The 13,576-nt window shown below is 48.3% G+C and overlaps 1 long non-coding RNA gene across 3 annotated transcripts in view; it reads right to left on the bottom strand.

Moving 5' to 3' along the window:
* Positions 1-664: 664 nt before the first annotated feature.
* The window catches only part of LOC118149167 (uncharacterized), a 37,728-nt gene continuing 24,816 nt past the window's right edge, over positions 665-13,576 (bottom strand). For all 3 annotated transcript variants that reach the window (XR_008477599.2, XR_004736442.3, XR_004736443.3), the window contains 2 exons: positions 11,387-11,556; positions 665-3,946 (listed from right to left, as the gene is read on the bottom strand). This is a non-coding gene — a long non-coding RNA (uncharacterized LOC118149167). The remainder of the gene's footprint in view (positions 3,947-11,386; positions 11,557-13,576) is intronic.

Genomic DNA, 13,576 nt, shown 5'->3' with positions numbered 1-13,576 from the left:
AGTCAGAGCTGTTCTCTTGCACTGAGTCAGTTCCTGGGTGGGGGCCCCAAGACCCGATGAGCCAGTTTATCGATCTGGGTGGATCCATCACGTGCAGGGTCTGCAAAATATCTCCAGCGCTGATCTCAGGTTTTACAATAGTGATGTTATCCCCAGGACAGCAATTTGGGGAGGTTCGGAATCTTGTAGCCTCCAGCTGCGTGACTCCCAAACTGTGATTTCTGATCTTGCGGCTGATTTGTTCATCCTGCAAAGGCAGTGTAGTCCCCAGGCAGGAAGGGGGTTTGTTTTGGGGAAGGGCTGCTGTTGTCTGTTTCAAAGTTCAACTGTGAACTCAATTCCTCCCAGTTAGTTCGGCCTACGCCCGGGAATGAAAAAGGGCAGCTTGGAGGTAGGAAGCAAGATGGAATCGGTGAGGTCACATCTCTTTCCCTGCCATAATGTTCTCAGTTATACGTTTTACAAAGGCGTTTCATCTTTGCTGCAACTGCTGGAGGAGTATGCTAGCCTGCCCCTTCCCCCCTCCCCACTGCCTCCAGTTTGCCCCCATTCAGCTTAAATAGGACCTGAACTTAAATGAGGAATGAGAGGAGTCTTTGGTTCCGCTGAAGTTTTTGCTTTTGGTGTGAGGAGGTAGGGATGATAAGAAGAGAAGACTTAGACAGGCTAGTGACAAGTTTTAATATTCCATCTTTTTAGAAATTTGAGATTTTTTTTACAGACAAAGAGCAAACAGAACCGTGCTATGTTTCATAATTTATGTGGAAGATCTATCACGTGCTTTTGACAGGTCTAGCATATTCACAGTGGCTACAGGCTGCTCTGCCAGGGCGATGCCTTCTCCTGACCGCTTCGGAGATGCCGGTTTCTGGTCATCTGCCCCACCTTGTTTGCAGCGTCCCAGGCAGCTTGAACTCATCCCTCCACCCGCTTCTCACCTCAGTCTGCTTTCTTCTGCTCCCAGTACCATGTCCATTTGCTGGTTTCTGGGAAGAGTGGCGTTGACTGGCAGGTGAGCTCTTTCCCCTCTTCATTTAGGCTTGATTGAGCCCTGAGTCCTGTGCTGGGTCAGGCACTGACGTAAAAGTGGGAGTTCTGTCCTCGGGACTCACAGCCTACTGGAGCTGACATGGGATTACAGGCACACCACCACACGCAGCTAAGTTTTGTATTTTCAGTAAAGACGGGGTTTCGCCATGTTGGCCAGGCTGACCTCGGACTCCTGACCTTGTGATCCACCCGCCTTGGCCTCCCAAAGTGCTGGGATTACAGGCGTGAGCCACCGTGCCTGGCCTGAAATAGGCCAGAGTTTGTCTCTGTGGCTTGACTTCAGGTCCCTGGCTCCTTTTTGGGTCCAGTGCATTCCATGCAGACAGGAGTATGTGGAAAGGCTCACAGATGAGAATGAGGAAGACTCGTTTGGGAACTGTGAATAGTTACTGGATAGCCTGCCATGCTCACGTAAAACTCTGGCCAAAGGAGCCTCTGCTGACTGGTTCTCTGTCTCCATACAATGTTTCTGAAGTTGTAGGAACAGAGCTGACTGCTGAGCATGGTCTGACGTGCTGTGTTAGAGACCCTTGCTCTCACGGTGTGGTCCATCACCTAGGAGCTTGTTAGAAATGCAGAGCCCCATGCTCCTTCCTTGATTTAGCATCAGAATCTGTATTTTAACAAGAATCCTGGTGACTCTTCTTGCACTGAAGACTGGGAAGCGTGGATAGAGCTGGCCCTAGGATCTGGACACCTGTAGGATCTTCTGAGTTGACCAAGCAGGGCATCCGGGACCTGAGTTGGTAACCCGTCCATTGCTTAACACGTTCTATAACGTGCCCAGTTTGCATTTTCTCCAACCCAGATCCTCAGTTAGTGAAACCTCCCCAGAGCTTCCAGATTAAATGGCTCTCTTTGTGAGAAAGTTTCAATATTTGCTCATTCAAATTAACCGAGCTCTAGCCTTCCATCGAAGCAATGCAACAAAGGTAACAGCATCGTCACTTTCCTTAATCCTTTTTTTCTTTCTGGACAACCATGCAGGAGAATTTATCTTTTTTTTTACCTGAAAAGTTTTAATTACTTGCATGTGTGATTCCAAGACTGTCTCACTAATACAATTAATTTTAATCAGGCGACGAAGTCTCTCATTCAATCGAGTTATTCTCAATTAACTGACTGTGTATTTCACTTCATTATCAGTTGATTGTGATTACTTATTATCAAGTAAACTCAATACATTATGATAATTTTATTAATCAGACAAGGCCTGCTGTCCAAAAGCCATGTTTGTTTAAATTCAGCGGCCCGTATATGGGCAGCTTGAAATGCTGTGAAATCAATGCAGACCACAGATGTTTTTAAACTCCTGCATCGCTAGCACTCTACTGGGAATGCTGGAGTGAAGGAAAATGTTTAGGACAAATGCTGCTCTTAAGAGCCTTTTTTTTTTTTTTGAGACGGAGTTTCGCTCTTGTTACCCAGGCTGGAGTGCAATGGCACTATCTCGGCTCACCGCAACCTCCGCCTCCTGGGTTCAGGCAATTCTCCTGCCTCAGCCTCCTGAGTAGCTGGGATAACAGGCATGTGCCACCGTGCCCAGCTAATTTTTTTTTTTTGTATTTTTAGTAGAGACGGGGTTTCACCATGTTGACCGGGATGGTCTCGATCTCTTGACCTCGTGATCCACCCGTCTTGGCCTCCCAAAGTGCTGGGATTACAGGCTTGAGCCACAGAGGAATCTGATTTTTAATAAGAAGATGAATCTAAGAAGAATTGGGATCCGGGACCCAGGAGGCGGAGGTTGCAGTGAGCCAAGATGGTGCCACTGCACTCCAGCCTGGGCTACAGAGCAAGACTCCATCACAAAAAAAAAAAAAAAACCCAAAAAACCCCAATATATCATCCTGTGCTGCTTATGCTTCTAAGCACTGGGGAAAGGCATGAAAATGAAAACTAAAAATAATTTAACCACGTGGCAAATGCTCATGGCTTCTCCACAAAAAAGCAGAAGCTTCTAAGCATACTAAAGTCCTGCACATCTTGAGTGATGGGGAGCTCACTACCTTCCAAGGCGGTTCTTTCTCTCTCAGGCAGGTTTCTTGCTATTAAACAGCTCGTCCTCATACTGAGCTGAAAACAGTCTCTTGTAACTAATTTCTCCCCTTTGGTACTAGTTCTTATTCTAGCTTCTCCATACTGAAAAGGCAGGACTCTTGGGCGCTTTTCTAACCTAAATATTCCCTGGATGACAACAGGATTCATGGCAGTTTTCCCAAGTATTCATGAGATCTTCCCAAGGCCGAATATGCTTTTCTTTGTCTCTGTCTCTCTCAAAATGCAGCCCACTTTTGCCATGGCTCCCATCCCAAGCCACCACTGTTCACTCTCCTGCCACCCCACAGGTACTACTGTGACCCTTTCCCACAAACGCAGCTAGACCTGAGGCCTCCATGATTTATTTTCTAGTTTTGAGACATAGTTTTACTCTTGTTGTCTAGGCTAGAGTGCAGTGGGGCCATCTCGGCTCCCTGCAACCTTCACCTCCCAGGTTCAAGCGATTCTCCTGCCTCAGCCTCCCAAGTAGCTGGGAATACAGGCGCCCACCACCAGACTGGGCTACTTTTTTTGTATTTTTAGTAGAGACGGGGTTTCACCATGTTGGCCAGGCTGGTCTCGAACTCTTGACCTCAGGTGATTCTGCCTGGGCCTCCCAAAGTGCTGAGATTACAGGTGTGAGCCACCATACCGGGCAGCTTCCATGATTTCAAGGGAAGAATTCATTACATGACTCTGAGTGAGGAATAAAATATGCAGACGACAGTAGGACTCTCTCCTCCTTCATTCTAGGATCTATGCTTCTGTTAATGCAGCAGTTTCCGGTAGCTTCATTTTTACCTTCTTTTCTGCACTTATGGAGACCTCATCCGAGATGAAGGAGTACATGGAGGACCTAAAAGAGACAAAGAAGGACAAGAGAAAACCTTGTGCCATAGAAAAAGGAGAGACGGAAGAGGGGACATGTCACAGATGCCGCCTTTGAAGTGGACACAAAGCAGGCTTTTGCGGTGTTTCTGGGGCCTGACGCTCAGCCCTCTACACACGCTATTTGCGAACGTTTACTCGTGCGAGCCCAGATTTTCTAACACATACTGGCAGATTTCTTACTGGCAGCTCATGGCAATGCATTGGGTGGCAGGAATGGGACAGCAAGCAGATAGCCCAGGCTGAGACTTAGTTTTTAGTGACAGACTGAGAGTCACTGGAGGGAACCTTTATAAACACAGGACAAAGCCTTCCATCTGCCTTCCAACGAGCGTCCCAGGGATTGGGCCGGTCCATCTCATTACAGGTGACCTCCTGGGATTCTCTTCTTTTTGTTTTTGAGATGGAGTCTCGCTCTGTCGCCCAGGCTGGAGTGCAGTGGTGCGATCTCGGCTCACTGCAACCTCTGCCTCACGGGTTTTAAGCAGTTCTCTGCCTCAGCCTCCTGAGTAGCTGGGATTACAGGCACGCGCCACCATGCCCGGCTAATTTTTTGTATTTTTAGTAGAGACGGGGTTTCACCACATTGGACAGGCTGGCCTTGAACTCCTGGCCTCAAGTTATCTGCCCGCCTCGGCCCCTTAAAGTGCTGGGATTACAGGCATGAGCCGCTGTGCCTGGCCTCTCTTTTTTTAATGCCTTTGTCCCCTCGGTTCCTCTTTCCCCGGCCAGGCCACCATCATCTTGTTGTGGGACTTCCCTGGTGAATGGTATTATCCTGTGACCCCACTGTCAAAGGCAGCTAGACAAGAGGCCTCTATTACCCCAACAGAGATGAAAAAAAAGAAAGAGGCCAGGTGCAGTGGCTCACATTTGCAATCCCAGTATTTTGGGAGGCTGAAGTGGGAGGATTGCTTCAGTCCAGGAGTTCAAGACCAGCCTGGGCAACAGGGTGAAACTTTGTCTCTACAAAAGACACAAAACTTAGCCAGACAAGGTGGCATGCACCTGTAGTCTCAACTACTCAGGGGGCTAAGGCGGGAGGATCGCTTGAGCCCAGGAGGCAGAGGTTGCAGTGAGTTAAGATTGCACCACTGCATTCCAGCCTGGGCGACAGAGCGAGGCACTGTCTCAAAAAAAGAGAAAGAAAAGAGTTAAGACCATAGATTTAGGGCCTGACGTGAGATAGATTTAGAAGAATGCATGAGCTAGTTTTCCTCTAGGACAGAAGAAAGAGAAAGATGGGGTGTCACAAGCGGGGGGAGATGGTGGCTTCTGGATGAGAGGACAGGATCAGAGACAGCCCTGGCTCTCCAGCTGAGGGATGCAGTATTTCAGAGAGCCCAGAATGGTCCCCTGTGCACGAGGGTCCATGATGACCAGCAGGTCACCTGTGGATAGTAAGAACTAGCTAGAAGAACCGCTCTTCTCACTGGAGAACCATCTCCCTCTGCCCTGTGAGCCTTGAGGTGGAGGGTGGACACGTGGGCGTTAGAGAGATGGTGGGGGGGGGCATATGGAAAGAGAGATGGCTCATTTCAGGTCCACATCTGTTTTGCAAGGCATGATGGCTCATGTCTGTGGTCCTGATGCTTTGGGAGGCTGAGGCAGGATGATCACTTGAGCCCAGGAGTTCAAGACCAGCCTAACCAACACAGCAAGACCCTGTCTCTTAAAAAAAACATTAAAAAGTTAGTCGAGTGTGGTGGTGCACACCTGTAGTCTCAGTTACCTGGGAGCGAACCACTGCGATCATACCACCCTGTCTCTTTAAAGAAAAGAAAATTGGCCGGGCGCGGTGGCTCAAGCCTATAATCCCGGCACTTTGGGAGGCCAAGGAGGGTGGATCATGAGGTCAGGAGATCGAGACCAACCTGGTCAAGGTGGTGAAACCCCGTCTCTACTAAAAGATACAAAAAATTATCTGGGCATGGTGGCACGCGCCTGTAATCCCAGCTACTCAGGAGGCTGAGGCAGGAGAATTGCCTGAACCCAGGAGGCGGAGGTTGCGGTGAGCCGAGATCGCACCATTGCACTCCAGCCTGGGTAACAAGAGCTAAACTCTGTCTCAAAAAAAAAAAAAAAAAAAAGAAAATCTTCTCCTTCGCTGTGACAGTGGAAACCCAACTTCTTTATTCTCTCTTGCCTGGAGGACATGTGGGTTGCTTCCAGCATTTGGCTATTATGAACAATGCTATCAACTTTCTTATATGTGTATCCTGACACATGTATATAAAAGCATCCTAAGGTGTGCATACACCTATCTACCTGTGTGTGCGTGTGACAAGGTCTTGCTATGTCACCTAGAGGCTGGAGTGCAGTGGCACAGTCATAGCTCACTACAGCCTCTACTTCCTGAGCTCTCGTGATCCTACAGCTTCAGCCTCCCAAGCAGCTGGGACTACAGGCATGCACCAACACGCCTGGCTAATTTTTAAGCTTTTTCTTTTTTTTTTTTTTGTAGAGACAAGTTCTCGCCATGTTGCCCAGGCTGCTCTTGAACTCTTGGCCTCAACTGATCCTCCTGCCTTGGCCTCCCAAAGTGCTGCAATGATAGGCCTGAACCGCGCCTGGCCTACGAGTATTCCGTTAACTGTGTGCATGTCTGTCTGCATCTGAGCCTGGGGGGCTTAGTGCCTTTGTCACTCATGTTTGAGGCAAGGAGAAGGATTGTCACTGCGGGGTCAATAGCCCATGTTCAGCTTTCTAACACCTCATTCTTTCCCAAAGATACTTCCCACCATACATTCACTCATTCATTCATCAAACACCTTCCAGCCCCAATGGCCCATCAGGCGCAAGTGCCCCGAAAGCCAGCATGCCTTCTGCCTGGTGCGGCGGCGCATGCCTGTAATCCCGGCAAGTAAATACGGGCATTGAATAATTCGTCGCTGGTGCACATTCACCTGGCATTATTCTAGTGAAAATCCCTCGCAGTTCGCTGGGTATGAAGTAATAAGTTAATCATGAAAAAATGCCAAAATTGTTCTCATTTTTGATGTATTACCGGTGTTTTGTCAAGTACCGAGAGAACTGAGGTAAAATACTTCCTCATGATGGTAGACGTTGGCATCAACCTCTCCTTTTCTTTTTTCCCCGGCTTTTAGTGCTTTGAGGCTATTAGGTACGTGAAAGTCTGACGTTGCTACACCTCGATGCATTGAAGCTTTCATCATCATGTAACGGCCCCTTTATCTCTGTTAAGGCATTTTGCTTCACTCCTGTTTTAAATAATGCGAACGTGGCTACTTTTCGCTTTCCTTTGGCTAGTGTTTGCCTGATGCATTCTTTTTTAATCTTTCAAATTTTCTTCTGTGTCCCTGTGTCTTAAGCACATTTCTTGTAAACAGCATTGCCTTAGCCAGCCTCCAGTCTCCAGAGTGAGCCTCCAGCCTCCAGTTCACACCTCTTGTGGCCCTCCCTGACGTGGTGTAATGGCAGGAGACACACACACACACACACACACACACACACGTATACATCTATACATAGTTATGGATATGTCATTTTTATGATATATGTATTTTTACATATGTATAAATGCATATGTATATTTACGTATGTACAAATGTGTGTGTGTATGTGGGGGTGTGTGTGTGGGTATTTTATTTAGAGTTGGAGTCTTGCTCTGTTGCCCGTGCTGGGGCACCGTGGTGTGATCACATCTCACTGTAGTCTTTAAGTCCTGGACTCAAATGATCCTCCCTCCTCAACCTCTCTAGTAGCTGAAACTGCAGGTGTGTGCCACCACACCCAGTCATATTTTTTTTTTTTATATTTGATTTTTGGTAGAGACAGGCTCTTGCTCTGTTGCCCAGGCTGGTCTGGAACTCCTGGACTCCAGTGATCCCCCACCTTGGCCTTATAAGTATCTGGGAGTATAGGTGTGCGCCATCACACCCGGCCAAAGTTATTTGTCATTTTATTTATTTATTTATTTATTTGAGACAGAGTCTCGCTCTGTCACGCAGGCTGGAGTGCAGTGGCACAATCTTGGCTCACTGCAACCTCCACCTCCTGGGTTCAAGCAATTCCCTGCCTCAGCCTTGGCACCTGCCACCACGCCCAGCTAATTTTTGTATTTTTAGTAGAGACGGGTTTTACCATTTGGCCAGGCTGGTCATGAACCCCTGACCCTTGTGATCCACCAGCCTCTGCCTTCCAAAGCGCTGGGAATACAGGCGTGAGTCACTGTGCCTGGCCTTATTTGTTATTTTTTTATATGTAGAGACCGGTCTCACTATGTGGACCAGGCTGGTCCCAAATTCTTGGCCTCAAGATATCCTCCTGCCTCAGCCTCTTGAGTCATTGGGATTATAAGTGTGAGCCACTGTGTCTAGCCGAAGACATGCTGGCTTTTGGGTCCCTTACACCTGACATTCCATTGGGGCTGGAAGGTGTTTGCTGAATGAATGAGTGAACGTATGCTACATATTAAGCAGTGGGGGATGGAAAAGGATTCCCTTTCTGACAATGGTGTTTCATTGTAACATGAGTTTTTTTTTTTCCCAGAGAAAATTGATATACAGAATTTTCTTTAAGATAAATATATCCGTATTTATCATACCTGGAGATATGATAAATCCACAAAGACACGAAATGACACAAAATGAGACACCTGCTTTTCTACGATGGCATCAGTGACAGAATGGGCTCTTGCACCAGTAGGGGCAATGCCTGCCATGCTCCCCTTCCTGCCATGGTAGCCAGCAACTGTTCTCACAAGTGCCCGGATTCTGTTGTCTGTTTGCATCTGAGCCTGGGGGGCTTAGTGCCTTTGTCAGGCATACTCGAGGCAAGAAGAAGGAACTGAGGCTATTGAGGAGGACTGCTGGCGTGGTGCAGTAGCTCACGCCTGTATTCCCAGGACTTGGGGAAGCCAAGGGGGAGGTTCCCTTGAGCCTTGGAGTTTGAGACCAGCTGGGGCAATGCAGTGAGACTCTTTCTCTGTATATTAAAAAAAAAAAAAAGATCTTCATAAACCATTAAGCCCGGCGTGGGGGCTCACACCTTGGTATGGTTGGGTTTTCCCATTGCGAGTCCATCTGATGACACCGAGGTGTCCCATTTGCAGCAGGGATGGGCTGTGGGACAACTGTGACATTTCCAGAGAAAGAAGAGTGCAGCTGTAGTGACTGCTTTTTGTTTTGTTTTGTTTTCTGGCAGCTCCTGCTCTTTGCCCCTCTGCACATGGACCCCACTCCCTGGGTCTCCTGGTCCATCCTGGCTATGGTGACAGGCAGACTGAGGTATGTCCTACAGACCCTCTGAGCTTCTGGCCAGGCTCCCCCTGAAGTTTCCGGGCTGAGTACCCTACCAAGCTCCATCACTCTGATTCTCCCTCTTGGAAATCTGAAGCAGAAACAGAGATGCAGATTTCTGGGAAGAGGTGTTTGGAGCCATGTCATGGTAGCATCCCGGGAGAAGGTCTGTGGATTCCTGCTGCGGAGGTTCCCAGAGCATTTCTGCTTTTTGTATTTCGCCAGCCCCCTTTAATGGTCTGTGTGTCCCTGGTATCCTTCCAAAGAAGACCCCTCCACCTGTTTTTTTGAGATGGAGTCTCACTCTGTCTCCCAGGCTGGAGTGCAGTGGCACGATCTCAGCTCACTGCAGCCTCCGCCTCCTGGGTTCAAGTGATTCTCCTGACTCAGCCTCCCAAGTAGCTTGGGATGACAGATGCCCCCGATGATGCTTGAAGAAGCCCGTTTTTTTTTTTTTTGCTTAGCCAGGATTGAATGCTGCTACTTTCAGGGTTGCAAAGAGGCAAGGCTGCAGAATTGCACAGGGCTGCGCTCAGCCTGCCGGCGCATACCACAGAGGCACAGAGGGTGCAGAGGCTAAGCTTGAAGTGCATTGCCCCCTTCCCACCCTCCCCCCCACCCTGAGGACACACTTCTGCCAGGCACCCTGGATTCCTAGCCTGGTGCATCCTGAGAGGAGGGGCCCGAAAAAAGAGCAGCTCTGTTTCTGTGCCAGTGTCTCACTCAAAGTTGCAGTTGTTAAGACTACCAGTGTTTTGGTTTTTTTAAACTTTCATTTTAGGTTTACGGGTCCACATGCAGGTTTGTTATATAGGTAAGTTGCATGTCATGAAGGTCTAGTCTACAGATTATTTCATCATCCAGGTGGTAAGCATAGTACCTGATAGGTACTTCTTTTTTTTTTAAAGATGGAGTTTCACTCTTTTTGTCAAGGCTGGAGTACAGTGGCATGATCTCAGCTCACTGTAAACTCTGCCTCCTGGGTTCAAGCGATTCTCCTGCCTCAGCCTCCTGAGAGGCTGGGATTACAGGTGCCTGCCACCGTGCCCAGATAATTTTTGTATTTTTAGTAGAGATGGGGTATTACCATGTTGACCAAGCTGGTCTTGAACTCCTGACCTCAGCCTCCCGAAAGTGCTGGGATTAGAGTCGTGAGCCACCGTGCCCAGCCCCAGCCGGTAGGTATTCTGGATCTTCACCCTCCTCCCACCCTTCGCCTGGAAGTAGAACCCAGTGTCTGTTGTTTCCCTCTGTGTCCATATGTACTCAATGCTTAGCTTCCACTTACCAGTGAGAACATGTGGTACTTGGTTTTCTGTTCCCGCATTATTTTGCTTAGGATAATGGCCTCCAGCACCATCCATGTTGCTGCAAAGGGCATGATTTTGTCTTTTTTATGACTGTGTAATATTCCACGGTATCTATATCGATATCTGTATCCTTTTTGAGATGGAGTCTCACTCTGTCACCCAGGCTGGAGTGTGATGGTATGATCTTGGCTCACTGAAACCTCCACCTCCTGGGTTCAAGTGATTATCCTTCTTCAGCCTCCCGAGTAGCTGGGATTACCGGTGCCACCACCACACCTGGCTAATTTTTGTATTTTTAGTAGAGACCAGGTTTCGCCATGTTGGCCAGGCTGGTCTCGAACTCCTGACCTAAGGTGATCTGTCTGCCTCGGCCTCCCAAAGTGCTGGGATTACAGGCATGAGCCAGTGCACCCAGCTGCATGGCATATATGTTAACCACATTTTCTTTTTTGTGTGTGTGAGATAGGATTACCCTCTGTTGCTCAGGCTGGAGTGCAGTGGTGCGATCACAGCTCCCAGTAGCCTTGACCTCCTGGGCTCAAGTGATCCTGTGACCTCATCCTCCTGAGTAGCTGGGACTACACACCTGCACCACCATACCTGGTTTGTCTTTTAAATTTTGTATAGAGATAGGGGTCTCGCCATGTTGCCCAGGCTGATCTTGAACTCCTGGGCTCAGGCAGCCCTCCCACCTTAGCTTCCCAAAGTAGAGACAGGGTTTCACCATGTTACCCAGGCTGGTCTTGAACTCCTGACCTCGGGTGATCCACCCACCTCTGTCTTCCAAAGTGCTGGGATTGCAGGTGTGTGCCACAGTGCCTGGCTGGCCTGACCCACCTTTTCTAAGCAGGGTGGGCACATCCGTCCACATCCATTCCATGGTGGGTCCAAGGTCAGATGGACTTTCTCGAGCTTCCTGGCTCCCAGCATCCACACCATGGAGGAACAAGAACCCATCTGCTCTGTTCAAGGACGCGATGTGGCTCAGCTTACACCGCCAACGTGAGCTGGAATTTCAAACAGAAATGAATAATAAAACCTGTCCTGGCTCACGAAAGCCCTGGGGACCCAGCGGAAGCAAATACAAAACTGCTCTTTATGAACTCGGTCACAGTCCAAAGGGCATGAAATCCCATAGAAAAGACACTCCCCTCCACCTTGGAAGAGGAAATAATAACAGACATTACAACTCACTGGAGGGAGAGTCCCAACTGTGAAGGTATCAGCTTTCTAAGAACTCAAAATGAAGGCACAAGCTGGAAAATTCTATTGAACAGGTACCTTTAATATCATTAAAATGGATAAAGAGAGGGAGAAATGGAGGAGGGAAAACACAATGAAATTATGTGTATATATTATAAAAAGGCTCAAAAGAACCTCTAGGGAAAGTATTCACTGGAATTAGGCATCACTTTGATTTTCTTCTTTCAGACAAGATCTTGCTCTGTCACCCAGGCTGGAGTGCAGTGGTGTGATCATAGCTCACCGCGGCCTCCAAGTCCTGGGCTCAAACGATCCTCCTGCTTCAGCCTTCTGAGTAGCTGAGACCACAGGTGTGCACCACTGACCGTCAGGGCACTTTTTCATAGCTCCCTTTACCTTTGTGTTGATGCTCCCATCCATCAGATGTGAACACTTGTCAGAGTAAGGCTGCTCCTGGGCCCTTTGTAATGAAGGGGACGTGTTTGTGGGATGGATGGTGGGGAAAGGTGGCCTAGACCTGTGTGTGAACAGCAACATGGTTCCCTGTGCAGGAAATCAAATTCTCAACCTTGGTCTAGAACTTTGCATTTTGTTTATATAGTGGTGCAAACAATCATTAATTATTTTTGAGATGGAGTCTCACCATGTCTCCCAGGCTGAAGTGTAATGGTGTAATCTCAGCTCATTGCAACCTCTGCTTCCTGGGTTCAAACAGTTCTCCTGCCTCAGCTTCCCAAGTAGCTGAGATTACAGGCACCAGCCACCATGCCCAGCTAATTTTTGTATTTTTAGTAGAGACGGGGTTTCACCATGTTGGTCGGGCTGGGCTTGAACTCCTGACCTTGTGATCCACCTGCCTTGCCTCCATGGTGCTGGGATTACAGGCGTGAGCCACCGCGCCTGGCTACAATGATTACTATTTAACTGTTGCCAGCATCTGTGAGTTTCCTCCCTTGCCTATGAAGAGAACACCGTCTCTGAGATGCATACAACTTTGCAATCCACAAGGTGACTCAGCCTTTATCAAATGACTTCCTACAACTTTTAAAAAATGCTGCCTTGTAGAATTTTCCTGTGATGAGTGAGAGAGGAGAAGCAGAGACAAGGGCCTGATGAGAAAGGCCCAAAAGGGCTGCATAAGAAGGAGCCAGGAGAGGGAGGAAAAAGCCACGTGGGTAGAGAAAGTGCCTGGAGAAGGAGGCGAGAGGCTTCTCTGAGTGTGGGAAGGCAAGTCTGTTGGCAACAAGAGGCTCTGTAGAATACAGGAGCACTGGCCAGGAGAGGAAGAGGAGGACACAGTAAGGGTTGCTAAGGTTAGAGTTTGGAGCCTCCGACATTTCTCAAGAGATGCTAGCTAAAGATGAAAATTGCTGTTTCTTTATTACTTCGAGGAGAGTTGCTTTGTTAAAATTCCGGGAGGCTTGTATGATCCTCTGAATGCGGTTCTCAACAGAGTCGGGTGTCAGGAGGCTTCCGGCTCTCTATGTCCAGAGATCCAGGGATGGCTGCACAGGTACGTGTTCATTTGAAGATCCCTTGAACACAGGCACGCAAACCTCCTTCCCCTTGGTCTGGGTTAGTAAGGCTGTCCTTAGGGGAACAACCCTTTTGATGAGGCAGCACTTGTGGAAGGTAAATCTCAAGCTGACTGTGGTTACGATTTTGGGGGTATTTAAAACGTTTTATTGTGAAATTAACATATTGTAAAATTGACACTCCCTGCCCCTGGTAGACAGTTCCGTGAGGTTTTTGTTTGTTTGTCTGAGATGCAGTTTTGCTCTTGTCTAGACTGGAGTGCAATAGCACAACTGTGACTCACCGCAA

Source organism: Callithrix jacchus, chromosome 2 (genome assembly GCF_049354715.1).
Source record: "Callithrix jacchus isolate 240 chromosome 2, calJac240_pri, whole genome shotgun sequence".
Taxonomy (NCBI): domain Eukaryota; kingdom Metazoa; phylum Chordata; class Mammalia; order Primates; family Cebidae; genus Callithrix; species Callithrix jacchus.
The sequence above is the reverse complement of the archived record's forward strand: the minus strand, read 5'-3'. Positions and strand labels throughout refer to the sequence as shown.